General features: G+C 38.4%; 1 non-coding gene across 1 annotated transcript; it reads right to left on the reverse strand.

Annotated features, from left to right (window-relative positions):
* Positions 1 to 623: 623 nt before the first annotated feature.
* LOC122033077 lies at positions 624 to 729 on the reverse strand. Its single transcript, XR_006126340.1, has one exon. It is a non-coding gene; the product is annotated as a small nucleolar RNA R71 (small nucleolar RNA).
* Positions 730 to 13,488: the final 12,759 nt, after the last annotated feature.

Below are 13,488 nucleotides of genomic sequence, written 5' to 3' on the forward strand. Positions count from 1 at the left end.
TTCTCTGTTCTTCTTTTTCTTTAAATTTTTCTCTGCTTTTCTTTTGTAAACATATCTTGTTAGTTGATTAGCATATGAATTATTCTAGTCATTTTTCTTTTTCCTTTTGTCTTTTCTTTCTTGTTTTCATTATGCACTTTCTTTCTTGCAATTTAAATTTTCCATTTTCTTTCTTGTTTTTCATATTGCATTTTATTTCTTGTCTTTGATTCTTGATAAATTTTTTTCTTGAATATCCATGAGCACTAACATGTCAAGCAGGCCCATGAGAAATTTTTTTATACCCTTTTCTGCAAGATTTTTATCTCCCATTGTGCAACCTCAAATTGAAGCAGAAAGTTTCCAACTAGACCTAGAGATAATTTTCATGATACAAGGTCACAAATTTGGAGGAGAAGTATCAAAAAGTCCTTATCTGCATCTTGAAACATTTTTAGAGATTTGTGATCTGGTGAAATGTGAAGGAGTATCAGCAGATGCAGTTCGATTGATGGCATTTCCTTTCAGTATCAAGGATAAAGCAAGGACTTGGCTATATTCTCTTTGTCCTTAAAGCATCACAAGTTGGGAACAATTGGAGAAGCAGTTTCTGAATCATTTTTTCCCTCCAAGTAGAACAGTGTATATGAGGAATTGCATAACAAATTTTGCTCAGGCATATGGAGAATCATTATTTGAAGCATGGGATAGATTCAAGAGTCTTCAAAGACAGTGCCCTCATCATGGTTTTGAAAAATGGTTGATTTTGCACATATTCTATGGGGGAATTTCTTTCTCAGATAAGAGTTTATTGGATTCATCAGCTGGAGGTTCTTTTATGGACAAAAGTGTAGATGAAGCTTATTCATTAATTGATCAAGTGACATTGAACCTCCATGAATGGTCGAACAAAAGTTGGATGGAATTTCCCTCAGATATTCAAGAAGTGCAAGCCATAAATGTAAGAGAGCCTGTCAAACAAAATGAAGTTCAACCACCAAAAAATGTTGAAATTCATAAGTCATAGAGTGAGGAGTTCAAACATTTGGGGGCAAAGCTTGATAGTATTGTTTCAAAATGGTTTAAAGAAAATCCCCCTCCTACACAGTCAAGATCTAATGAAAAGTGTGATGATGTTGGGTTGAGAAGTGGCAAAAATCATGAAGAACTTCTGAAGAATGACATGTTTAGAATTGAGGAGAAGAATAATAGAAGATCACAAGAACTTAGTTCCATTTCTCTAGGAAGTTCCCAACGGTCACAAGTACCTTTCCCTCAACGATTAATCACACCAACATTAGATAAGCAAGTTGGACCTCCTCCAAAAGCTCAAAGGGAATTTGGGAAAAAGGAAGTTCAGTCTTTCCCAGGACCTTCACTAAGGGTTCCTTTTCCACAAAGGTTAGTGGGGGTCAATGAAAATAAAGAATTCGGCAAATCCTGTGGCACTAATATGGTTGAGTGCAGATTTTTGAATATATATGAAGATGAAGATTTTTCAGATGAGGATTTTATTGATAATGCAGTGGTAAATAAGTTTTCAGATCCACCTCAAAATTTTATAAGGTGTTATAGTGACATTGAATTTTCAGATGATGAATGTGATGTGGTAGATCAACTTAAAACTGCAAGTGAAGTTATTGATTCTCCTATTGAGGACATAGATGTTGGTTTATTTTTTGATGTATGTGTTGATGATGATGATATGAAAGAATGTGTAGGGAGTTGTGTTGTGGAAACAACATCTCAAGGATCACCATCTTTGTCAACACAACCCTTAGAGGTTTTAAGAATTGATCATGTTGTGGAACAATATGTAGGGACTTATGCAGAGCTAGCAGAGTCTCAAGAATCACCATCATTGATATCATCAACACCTGAGCTAGAGCCAGAAGCATCATTTGATTCAGATGAAGTTACATCTACATGTTTAGAAATTTCAGGTATTTCTCAACAAAGTAAGGTTAGTATTTCTTGTGATCTTTTGGAAAACTTTATGGAAGTACCTATAATTGACTTTGTTGGATGTGATTCAGTTTTTATTACTTATTCATCTTATCTTGATATGGTTCTAGCTCTATACTATATAACATGCTTGTGGGAGATTTGTTTTTCTTTTGGATGTGTAGATTTCACATGGGCCAATAATTGGAAGCTCAATCTGAACCGTCTTCGACCACCTGAAAAAATTTCCAAGAAGACGAAGATGGAGAGAGTTATATTTTACTTTGTAGCACCTTTGATGAAAGCTCTCTCCATAATAAGAGCCCTTGGTAGAAGGGTTCTAAAATATCTTACCCCTCCAAGAGCGAGATTTCGATGAATCTAATGAGGTGGTCGAGCTAATGACCTTAAACAAGCGCTTCTTGGGAGGCAACCCAAGTTCATTTTCCTTATTTTCTTTTATGTCTTTAGTTCTTTCATTATAATAAACATGTATCCTCTACTTAATTTTTCTTGTCTATCTTATTTTTATAGAATTCAAAGTTGTGGAGAAATGTGAGCATTGGATAGAGGAGTATTTTTAAAACATGAATGCCAACCATTTGGAGCTCATCACTTGGTAACTTCTCTAAATTTCATAAATCTTCTCCACATTTTTTTTAGTTTTCATTGGGACAATGAAAAGTTTAAGTCTGGGGGATGCATTTGATTTAGTTTAGTTTTTGCATTATAAATTTTTTGTTTTTTTTCTAGTTGCATCATTCATCATATCATAATTGTTTGTTCCTTAATGCAAAATACTAGCACGTTTATTATCTAGATTCATGATGTTTTAAATGATGCTAGTAGTAAGCTTTATGTACTTCTTTTCTCTATCTTGGGTAGCATGAAATAAGCTAAGAATCATATGGAGATGAGTTTTAGTTTTGGCTTAACCCAAAGGGTCTTACCTTCACTTCACTATACTTTATGATTGAATAGTTGATATCAATGAAATAGTCATAATTCATCTTGTTTGCTTAGTACTTGGTTTCCATGGTGATTTCTCAAACTTCATTTTGGTTACTAGATGAGGCTCAAATCATGTAAGCTCATTTGGAAAAATCAAAATATCTCAACATTTATGCTAAAAGTACATTTGTGAATAAGTTTTGCACAATGCAAACACTTATGAAAAAAAAATGAATAAGGGATATAAAAAAATAGTTGTCATGAGTGGAATCTAGCAAGTCACCCCTTTGAGACCGAGTTAGGTTACTGGGGAAATGACTACTTAGCTTCTCTTGAGATTGAGCACGCCTTTGAGACCTTGCGTTGATTGAGAAATATGAACCAAGTGTGTGGCAAGTAAGTGTCTATCACTGGTTACTTGTCTATCACTGGAAACATTAGAAATTCAAATTTGATGACGACTTGACTAGGACATATATTGAAACTTGAAGGGTTTTAACTACTTTTTGCACTGAGCATAAGATACTTATGCTTGAGCCATACTTGACTTTGTTTTCATGATCATGCTTGTTAGTGAAACTTTTTGATAGAGTTAGGAAAGTACATTAGGGTTTATGAATGTGTTGTAGAACATATGAATGTAGATTGCAGCATTTTGCTTGAGGACAAGCAAAGGTTTAAGTCTGGGGGTGTGATGTGCAAAGATTATATATACTTTTATGCATGCTTTGACGCACATTTACATACTTTGAGCTTGCTTGATCTATGCATTTTCTGTACTTCCAGCTTTTCTTTTAGCATATTTACTCTTTTTGTTCGGAGATCTTCTTTTGTGCATTTTCTGTACACAGGAGTCGAATTTGGTGAAAATTCTAGATTCTTGGACAAATTCATAAGCTAAGCATGGGAGAAAACACTTGGCCGTGTGCCACACACGGCCCTGCCTGGGTGGAGTGCTCTGGCCATGTGGACAACTAGGAGAAACAGACAAGGGAGTAGGCCTGGCCGTGTGAACCTCACACGGTCGTGCCGAGTCTTGAAGCAAATCAGAGTTTAATCCTTACATGGCCGTGTGGATTTACACAGTCGTGTAAGGTTTCCAAAGACCAAGAAGGCCCTGGCCGTGTGCACCACACGGTCGTGCAGGGTTCCCAGTGCTTTAAAGTGTCGTGGTCGTGTGCACCACATGGCCGTGCCAGGTTTCCAGAAGCTGGGGCAATCCAGGTCGTGTGGATCTACACGGCCGTGCTTGGAGGTCTTTATGGGAGTTGTCCACAGCCGTGTACACCACACGACCGTGTATGGATGGCAGAGAGGGGAAAGGCTCTGGCCGTGTGAACTTCGCACGGCCATGCCACAGGGGTCGTGTGGCGCCCGAAAACCCCCCTCTATTTAAAGCCTCTTTGAAGATTTGAAAGGGGATCTTCTCCCCTTGGGAGAAAGCAAGATTTAGTGGATTCCTCCCATTCTTGAGAGGATTTTTGGGCGATCTGAAGGGAGATCTTGGTGAATTCGACTCCAGGAGCGAGGATTGGATCCGAAGATGGAGCTATATTGTAGATAAGTTTTCTTTCTCTCCTTTTCTTGGATTGGGATTGAAGAAATGCTTGTAATCTTCTTATCTTTGGTTTTCTTTCTTCGTGTTATGGAGTAGATCTTTTTGTTCTAGGATGGAGGGAGTATTTGTGAGATGAATCAATGTAAACTCTTGTGGATTTGCCATTTCTTTGTTTCTATGATCTTGCCTAGTTTGTATCGATTGGATCTTGAATGATTAATTGTGATTAGGGCTTAATTCTCATTCTTGATTAATTTTTTGGATATCTTATAGACTTTGTAGAGATTAACTCTCACTCGATTTTCCGAGGGATCCACGTGACAGGTGCAAGCCCGTGTAAGGACGTTTGAGGGATAACCTTGAAGGGGAAATGAGAATATTCAAGAGGGTAGGATAGATTTTATGATTCAATTCTTGTATCTTTATGGGTTAAGAAGCTATGAACTTCTATGTTGATATCCGAGGGAAGCATAGTAATAGGTGCAATTCTGTGTAAGGACAACGTAGGTTCATATCTAATTGATCACATTTGGGTACATTTTTCAGTCCAAAGCCGATTATCTATTGCAAGAGAGAACCGGCAACCTTCTACAAATATTAGACAATTGAGAAATAAGAATTGGTAAACCATATACATTCAAGAGATCTCACAAAGAAACCAAAACTCCTAGAACCTCCCTTTATCATAACTCAAACACCATACTCTTGTTTGTCAATTTTTCATTTTAGATTTGTTTTTCATCCTTAGCATTTGAAACCAATTGATTAGTTGTTTAGCTAATTCGCTTTGAGATATTTCTAGTGCTTATTCCAATCCCTGTGGATACGATAATCTTTTATATTACTTGTGATATTTCCGTACACTTGCTGAACGTAACAATGCCTCAGGGTCATGTGGCGCTCAAACCTCTCCTCTATATAAGGTCTCCTTCATGAATTCAAGGGGGATCTTCTCCCTTTTGGGGGGAATGGAGTTTTGGGGTGTTCCTCCACCTTCTTAGAGGGATTTCTGACGATCTAAGGGGAGATCTTCATCGTTTCGACTCCGAGGAACGAGAATTGGATCCGAAGATGGTTCTTCATCATAGATAAGCTTTTCTTCCATTTATTTCTTGGATTTGGGATCAAGATGCTCGTATTCTTCTTATCTTTGGATTTCTTTCCTTGTTCTATGGATTAGATCTCTTGTTCTAGGATGGAGGGAGTATTTGTAATGAAGATTTGATGTAAAACTCTTGTGGATTTATCAATTTCCTATTTCAATGATTTTGTCCTGTTTTGTATCTCTTTGATCTTGTGTGGAATGTTGTGATTTGGACCTAATGTCCATTCTTGATTGAATGTTTGAATACCTTGTGGATCTTGTAGAGATTATTTCCCATTCGATTTTCCGAGGGACGTTCATGACAGGAACAAGCCTGTGTAAAGACGTTTGAGAGATGATCTTGAGGGTGAAATAGGGTTATTCAAGGGGGTAGGATAGATTGTATGTGTTCATATCTTATACCTTGATACGGTTGAGGAGAGATGAATTCTTATGTTGATTATCCGAGGGACGCACGTGACAGGCAAGCCCGTGTAAGGACAACATAGACTCATTCCTAATTGATCGCATTTAGGTATAGATTTCAGTCCTAGCCCGGTTGTCTATTGCAAGAGGGAACCGGTATCCTCCTACAAACGATGGACAATTGAGGAATAAGATTTGGTAGATCATTTACATTGAATAATCTTACAAAGGAATCGAAACTCCTAGAACATACCATTATCATAGCCCTTATTCTTATTTCTTATTCTTTCATTTCTTTATTTACCTTTCATAGTTACACTTAGCTTTTGAAAACCAATTGATTTATTGTTTAGCTAATTCGCGTTGAGAAATCTTTAGTGCTTATACCAGTCCCTATGGATACGATATCTTTTATTATTACTTACAACATTTCCGTACACTTGTGGAACATCAACACTGCCATAAACACTGCCATACATCTGATTCTCATCCCCTCAATATGCCGATTAAAAGCTTTCACCGGAAGGGCCTTAGGGAAAGGATCTGCTAGGTTATCTGTTGATGCAATCTTACCGACAACAACTTCTCTTCGCTTTATGATGTCTCGTATCAGGTGGTACTTGCGTTCAATGTGTTTACTCGCCTTATAGGCTCATGGTTCCTTTGAGTTTGCTACTGCACCGCTATTATCACAATAAATTGTGATGATTTTGGACAAACAAGGAAGCACATCTAAGTCCATCAAAAGTTCCTGAGCCATACAGCTTCTTTGGCTGCCTCAGAGGCTACCACATACTCAGCTTCCATGGTTGAGTCTGAAATGTATTTCTGCTTAACACTCCTCCATGTTATGGCTCAACATCCTAAAGTAAACACATAACCAAAGGTAGACTTACTATTGTCCCTACCTGATTAGAAGTCAGAATTCGTGTAGCCCACAGGGAGCAAATCTTCTACTTGGTAAACCAGCATATAATCTCTAGTCCTTCTCAGGTACTTTAATATATGCTTTATGGTAGTCCAATGTCCCTGTCCTGGATTACTTTGATATCTGCTAACCATGCCCACGGTAAAACAAATATCCGGTCTCGTGCATAACATTGCATACATTAGGCTTCCTATAGCTGAAGCATAAGGAACTGCGTTCATTTCCTCTATCTATTTTGATGTCTCTGGAGACATCTCTTTAGATAAAGATACTCCATGCCGAAAAGGTAGAAATCCTTTCTTGGAGTCTTGCATGTTAAAACGAGCTAGGATAGTATCAATATATGAAGCTTGGGATAAGCACAACATTCTTTTCTTGCGATCCCTTATTACTTTAATCCCCAGAATATGTCCGTATTCTCCCAAGTCCTTCATATCAAATTGCTTGGATAACCATACCCTTACTTCTAACAACACTTTGACATTGTTGTCAACTATCAAAATGTCATCTACGTATAGTACAAGAAATACTACCACGTTTCCATCACACTTCTTGTATACACAAGACTCATCCGGACACTGAATAAATCCATAAGACTGAATTACTTCATTAAACCGGATGTTCCAAGATCTTGAAGCTTGCTTCAGTCTATATATACACTGATTGAGCTTACATACAAGATGCTCTTTGCCCTTTACAATAAACCCCTCTGGTTGCTTCATATAGATAAAAGAGCATGGCTACTGGCGAAAAGGTTTCCTCATAATCGATTCTCTCTTTCTGAGTATACCCCTTCGCAACAAGTCTTGCTTTGAAAGTTTCCACCTTCCCGTCTGTCCCTCTTTTTCTTTTGTAGATCCATTTACATCCAATAGCTTTTCCACCATTTGATGGTTCTACTAGCTCCCAGACTTTGTTAGAATACATAGATTCTATTTCTAAATTCATTGCTTTTTTCCAAGATGTTGCATCTTTATCTTGAAGTGCTACGTCATATGTTTGGGGATCAGGTTCATGTTTACCTAGGATCAAGTTCGTAGACTCTCCCAAAAACATGAATCTTTCAGGTTACCTCACAACCCTCCCATTATGACGAGGCACTATCTGTAGTTGTGTATCATTTGTGATACGTGTTGTAGTTTCTTATGATATTTCATCTTGCACTGTTGGTACTAAAGTAGACGTGTCCTCTCTCATTTCTTCTAGAACAATTTCACTCATGGGCTTGTGGTTTATTACATAGTACTCTTCTAAAAAACAGGTATTAGTGCTAATAATGTCCTTCAGATCTTTAGTACTATAAAACAAACCACCTTTCGTTCCTTTAGGATAACCTATAAACATGCGAACTTCTGTACGAGATTCCAACTTATCAGCATCTCTCTTAAGCACATGTGTTGGACAACCCCAAATCCGAACATGACTCAGACTAGGTTTACGCCCATTCCACAATTCTATGGGAGTAGAGGGTACTGATTTAGAAAGTACCAAGTTCAGAATATACACTGTCATTTCTAAAGCATATCCCCAGAATGAATTTGGTAATTTTGAATAACTCATCATCGATCTAATTATTTCCATAAGAGTCCTATTTTTTCGTTCTGCCACACCATTCTGTTGGGGTGTACCAGGTGCAGACAATTGGGATTGAATCCCAACATCTGATAAGTAATTCCTAAACTCTCCTTAGAGGTACTCGCCACCACGATCAGATCATAGTGTCTTGATACTTTTACTTCCTAAACTCTCCTTGGCCTTAAAAGGTCTCTTGGTCATTTTTCCTTCCAAGCAAAGATTCGCAGGTTGGAAAGTTTTCCAACACTAATGAACCCAAGAGTCCATCGGCTATTAGCCTTTGAATCCTACTCAAGTTAATATGATCAAGTCTTAGATGCCAAATATATGTTTGGTTCATTTTTGAAGGTTCCTTTCTCTTATTAGAATTAGAGGATGTGTTATTAATTTCCATTTGTTGCGTTGTGGGAGTTATTGGATTTACAGTATAAAAATTGCCAACTAATGTACCAGAACATATAACTACCATATTTTTTTTGATAACCACTTTCTCATCAAAAGAAAGAGTATATTCATCCAAAAATAGTTTAGAAACTGAAATTAAATTCTTTCTAAAACTTGGTAGATAAAGACAATTTCTCAAAATCAAAGTTCTATTCCTATCAAATGATAAGTAAACATCTCCCACTGCAACAGCCGCCACTTTCATAGCATTGCCCATGTAGACGGTTATCTCTCCTTCATATAGTTGTCGGGTTTCTTGGAACCCCTGCAATGAATTGTAGACATCATCAGTGGTTGTTGTATCTACACACCAGGCACTGGTAAATAACACCGCTAAACATGTTTCAACTACTAGAAAATAAGATATACCTTTATTGTTTTCTTTCCTACGAGGACAACCCGCCTTCTAATGTCCAGACTGCTTGCAAATGAAGCACTTGCCCTTCGACTTCTTCACTCCTGCTTTTAGTCTAGTACCTAGAGATCGATTCACTCTCTTTACTGAGCCAGCTTATTTCTTCTTCTTCTTCTTGCCTTTCGACTTAGAAGTAGAAACATTTTCAGCAAAGTTAATTTAAGAATTATGACGAAATAGCCCTTTTGCTGCATGAAGTTCTGTCAGTAGTTCCTCCAATGAATAAATCCTTTTATTCATATTGTAGTTCAAGCGGAATTGCTCAAAACTTTTGGGTAGCGTTTGGAGAATAATATCGACCTGGGGTTCCCCATCGATTTCAGCTCCAAGGATTTGTATCTCGTTCAAGTAAGCCATCATTTTGAGGATATGATCCCTTACGGGTGTTCCCTCTCACATGGTGGGTGTCATTAAGTTTCTCATAGCCTCTTGCCTAGCAGCCCGATTCTGGTATCCGAAGAGTTCCTTGGGATTGTACTTCATGTTATAGGCAGTAGGCATGAACTAATGTTGATGTTACAGTACATTTAACATAGAAGACAAAATGTATCACCGCACTATCTCATCTGTCTTGACCCATTTCTTATGATACTCAATCTTCTCTTCACTAGAATCACTATTAGGCTCATTAGGGTAGACCTTTAACAATACAAACTTATAGCCTTCAGCAGTTAAGACAATGTCCAGGTTTCTTTTCCAATCTATGTAATTTGGACCGGTAAGTTTGTTCTCTTTCAGAATAATAGCAAGTGGGTTGAAAGTCATCCTAAGAATCACAAAATAAGTCTTGGTCAAAACTTAATAATTTAAAATGATATTGATTCCTCAAACAAATATCATTTAAATTCACCAACACCTCAAAACACCGTGAATTTGGTATGCCACGATAGTGTGGATGTATACAAATTCAAACATTTGTAAGAGAAGATTTTACCCAATAATTTTATTCTTGTCAACCTAATTTTATGACAAATAAAATTAATAGTTGGTATTCCTTCGGTCACACAAATAATAGCAGTGACTCCGATGGAGAGGATGTTTTTAGCGGAAACCCCGAATCACCCAAAGCCGTAGATCCGTGCAAGGAAAAAACCGAATGAAATACAAGTACGAGTTTCAAAACTTTAGATCTACTCCTAGATCTACATGTTAAGGATTTTACCCTTGAAGCGTGCCCTCGCAAATCCCGCTCGTCCAACGGTACGCCGGATCTCGAGAGTGTCAACGTAGACACTCCTCTAATGATATCCACATGAACAAGGAGTGTCTCTCACACTCAAAGGATGGAGAAGAGAGCCCCAAGTGTGCTAGCACTTTCTAGAGCTCTCGGATCGGATTTGAAAGGAAGAAATAGAGAGGATGCAAAGGAATCTCTTACACTCAAGAAGTAGTATCCTCCTTTGTGACCTTCACCCTTCCTTTGTGTTGGAACCCACTCAACCACCTTCTCTTTTCATCAAAAGCTCTCGGCAACCACAAGAGAAGAGAAGGAAGAATCAAGGAAGAAGATGATACAATTACCACACATCAATACACACTAAATGAAAACCATTTCACCCTTTAGTGTGGCCGGCCACACACATAACTCCCTCATTTAATGTGGCCGGCCACATTAAATGGAATGGGAGGTGTTGTAACCTCCATGAGGTGGAGATGATGTGGCAAGATTAGTCATGCCATGTAGGATGATTCAACCTTCATGATGTGGCAATGCATCAAGTCAAACTTGATGTTTCAACTTCCATTTGGTCAAGTTAAATTGACCAATTCTCTTCCTTGTTGAGTCAAATCCAACCTTTGATTCAAGTCCATTTCAATTTAATGAATCTCAATTCATTAATATAAATTGACTCAATGAATCAAATTTAAATTAGACTCATTCAACAATTGAATATAATTGAGTCTAACTCAATAAGTCTAATTTGAATTAATCCGAATCTAATCCTTGGTGCATCATATGAACCTAATCCAATTAGTTCATCATATGAACCTAGTCACCATCCACTTGTTCTTTGTGTGTGACCCAATAGGTTCTTGTAACGTTGGCAATGTTTCTAAACTCCTTTAGAAACATAAGCAATGAGCGGCATCTAGCAATACATCATTGCTATCCAAGTTACAAGAATGTTGAGATCCAACATCACCTTGTGACTATTAATTGTGACTCCTCACAATATATGACAAGTGTCCTTCTATCCTAGACATCTAGATTGATCAATGTGAGGCATAGACTGTGTCATCCTCTGACCAATCTAAATCTTGAACTCCAAGTAGACTCACTCAATCAAATGAGCTCAATATCTCATATTGACTCATTTGTCATACACTTCGTGGTCTTACTCTATCAAGAATATCGATGTCACTCCCTTCATATAGGAGGGATAGATCCCATCTACATCACTCACATCCCTCTGCATAATTCGTTACATACCCAGTAATCGCCTTTATAGTCCACCCAGTTACGGGTGACGTTTGACGAAACCAAAGTACATAACTCCTTATGTAGGGATCCATGGTGACTTCAGGTCTAAGGACTAATAGTCATACTAATAGCCACATGAGAAAGTATATGACACTCATATAACGATCCATGATACTTTCTCATGGCGGGTCATTCAGTATACATTCTCCAATGCATACCCATGTGTCAACTTGATATCTCCATATCCATGACTTGTGAGATCAAGTCATCGAGTTGACCTACATGCTAGTCTTTTTGCATTAACATTGTCCCTGAATGTTAATACTCGACTAGGAATGATTTAGAGTAGTGTTCCCTATATCATCTCACTATCGGTTCAACTAACCGATTGATATAGGTGAGAACCATCTACTCAAGGACATTATTATACTTAGTTTATTTGGCACCAATACAAATAAGTATAATAACCAAAATCCAAATGCCTTTATTTATATAGAATATGATACAATAAGTCCAATATACAATCATTAAATGATTGGCTCTAGGGCTCTAGCTAACAATCTCCCACTAGCACTAGTGCCAATCAGTGTAGGCTCTAAGCCCAAATGACCTAGTGTGACCATCATGCTTCTTTTGTGCCAAAGCCTTGGTCAAGGGATCTGCGATGTTAGCCTCTGTAGGTACTCTACAAATCTTCACATCTCCTCTCTCGATGATCTCTCGAATGAGATGAAAGCGCCGTAGTATGTGTTTGGTCCGCTGGTGTGAGCGAGGTTCCTTCGCCTGTGCTATAGCTCCATTGTTGTCACAATAGAGCTCAATGGGGTCAGCAATGCTAGGAACCACCCCAAGTTCAGTGATGAACTTGCGGATCCAAACTGCCTCCTTTGCTGCCTCTGATGCAGCAATGTACTCGGCTTCTGTCGTAGAATCAGCTACTGTGTCTTGCTTCGAACTCACCCCGATCTGCTATCTATAGTCATCCTGGTCGGTCTGGAAGCTTGCATCACTGTAACCCTTTACAGCTAGCTCATCATCGCCTCCATATATCCAGAAATATTCTTTAGTCCTTCTTAAGTACTTAAGAATATTCTTGACCGCTATCCAATGACTTTCACCTGGATCTGACTGGTATCTGCTCGTCATGCTCAAAGCATACGAGACATCAGGTCGAGTACATAGCATGGCGTACATGATCGATCCTATGGCTGAGGCATAAGGGATCTGATCCATGCGGTCTCTCTCCTCTCTAGAAGAGGGACCTTGAGTCTTCGAAAGACTCACGCCATGTGACATCGGCAGAAATCCCTTCTTGGAGTTCTGCATGGCAAACCGAAGGAGTACCTTGTCAATGTATGTACTCTGACTTAGGCCAAGCAATCTCTTAGATCTATCTCTATAGATCTGAATCCCTAGAATGCGGGATGCCTCACCTAAGTCCTTCATTGAGAAGCAACTCCCTAGCCAGGTCTTGACAGACTGAAGCATAGGGATGTCCTTCCCAATGAGCAGTATGTCATCCACATACAATATGAGGAAGACAACTATGTCCCCTACAACCTTCTTGTAGACACAAGGTTCATCTTCGTTCTTAATGAAACCAAACTGTTTGATTGCATCATCGAATCGAAGATTCCAACTCCGAGAAGCTTGCTTTAGTCCATAAATGGACCTATGCAGCTTGCATACTCTACTAGTATGCTGTGGATTGACAAAACCCTCAGGCTGTGTCATGTACACATCCTCGAGTAGGTTTCCATTC

Source organism: Zingiber officinale, chromosome 11A, assembly GCF_018446385.1.
Source record: "Zingiber officinale cultivar Zhangliang chromosome 11A, Zo_v1.1, whole genome shotgun sequence".
Lineage (NCBI taxonomy): Eukaryota > Viridiplantae > Streptophyta > Magnoliopsida > Zingiberales > Zingiberaceae > Zingiber > Zingiber officinale.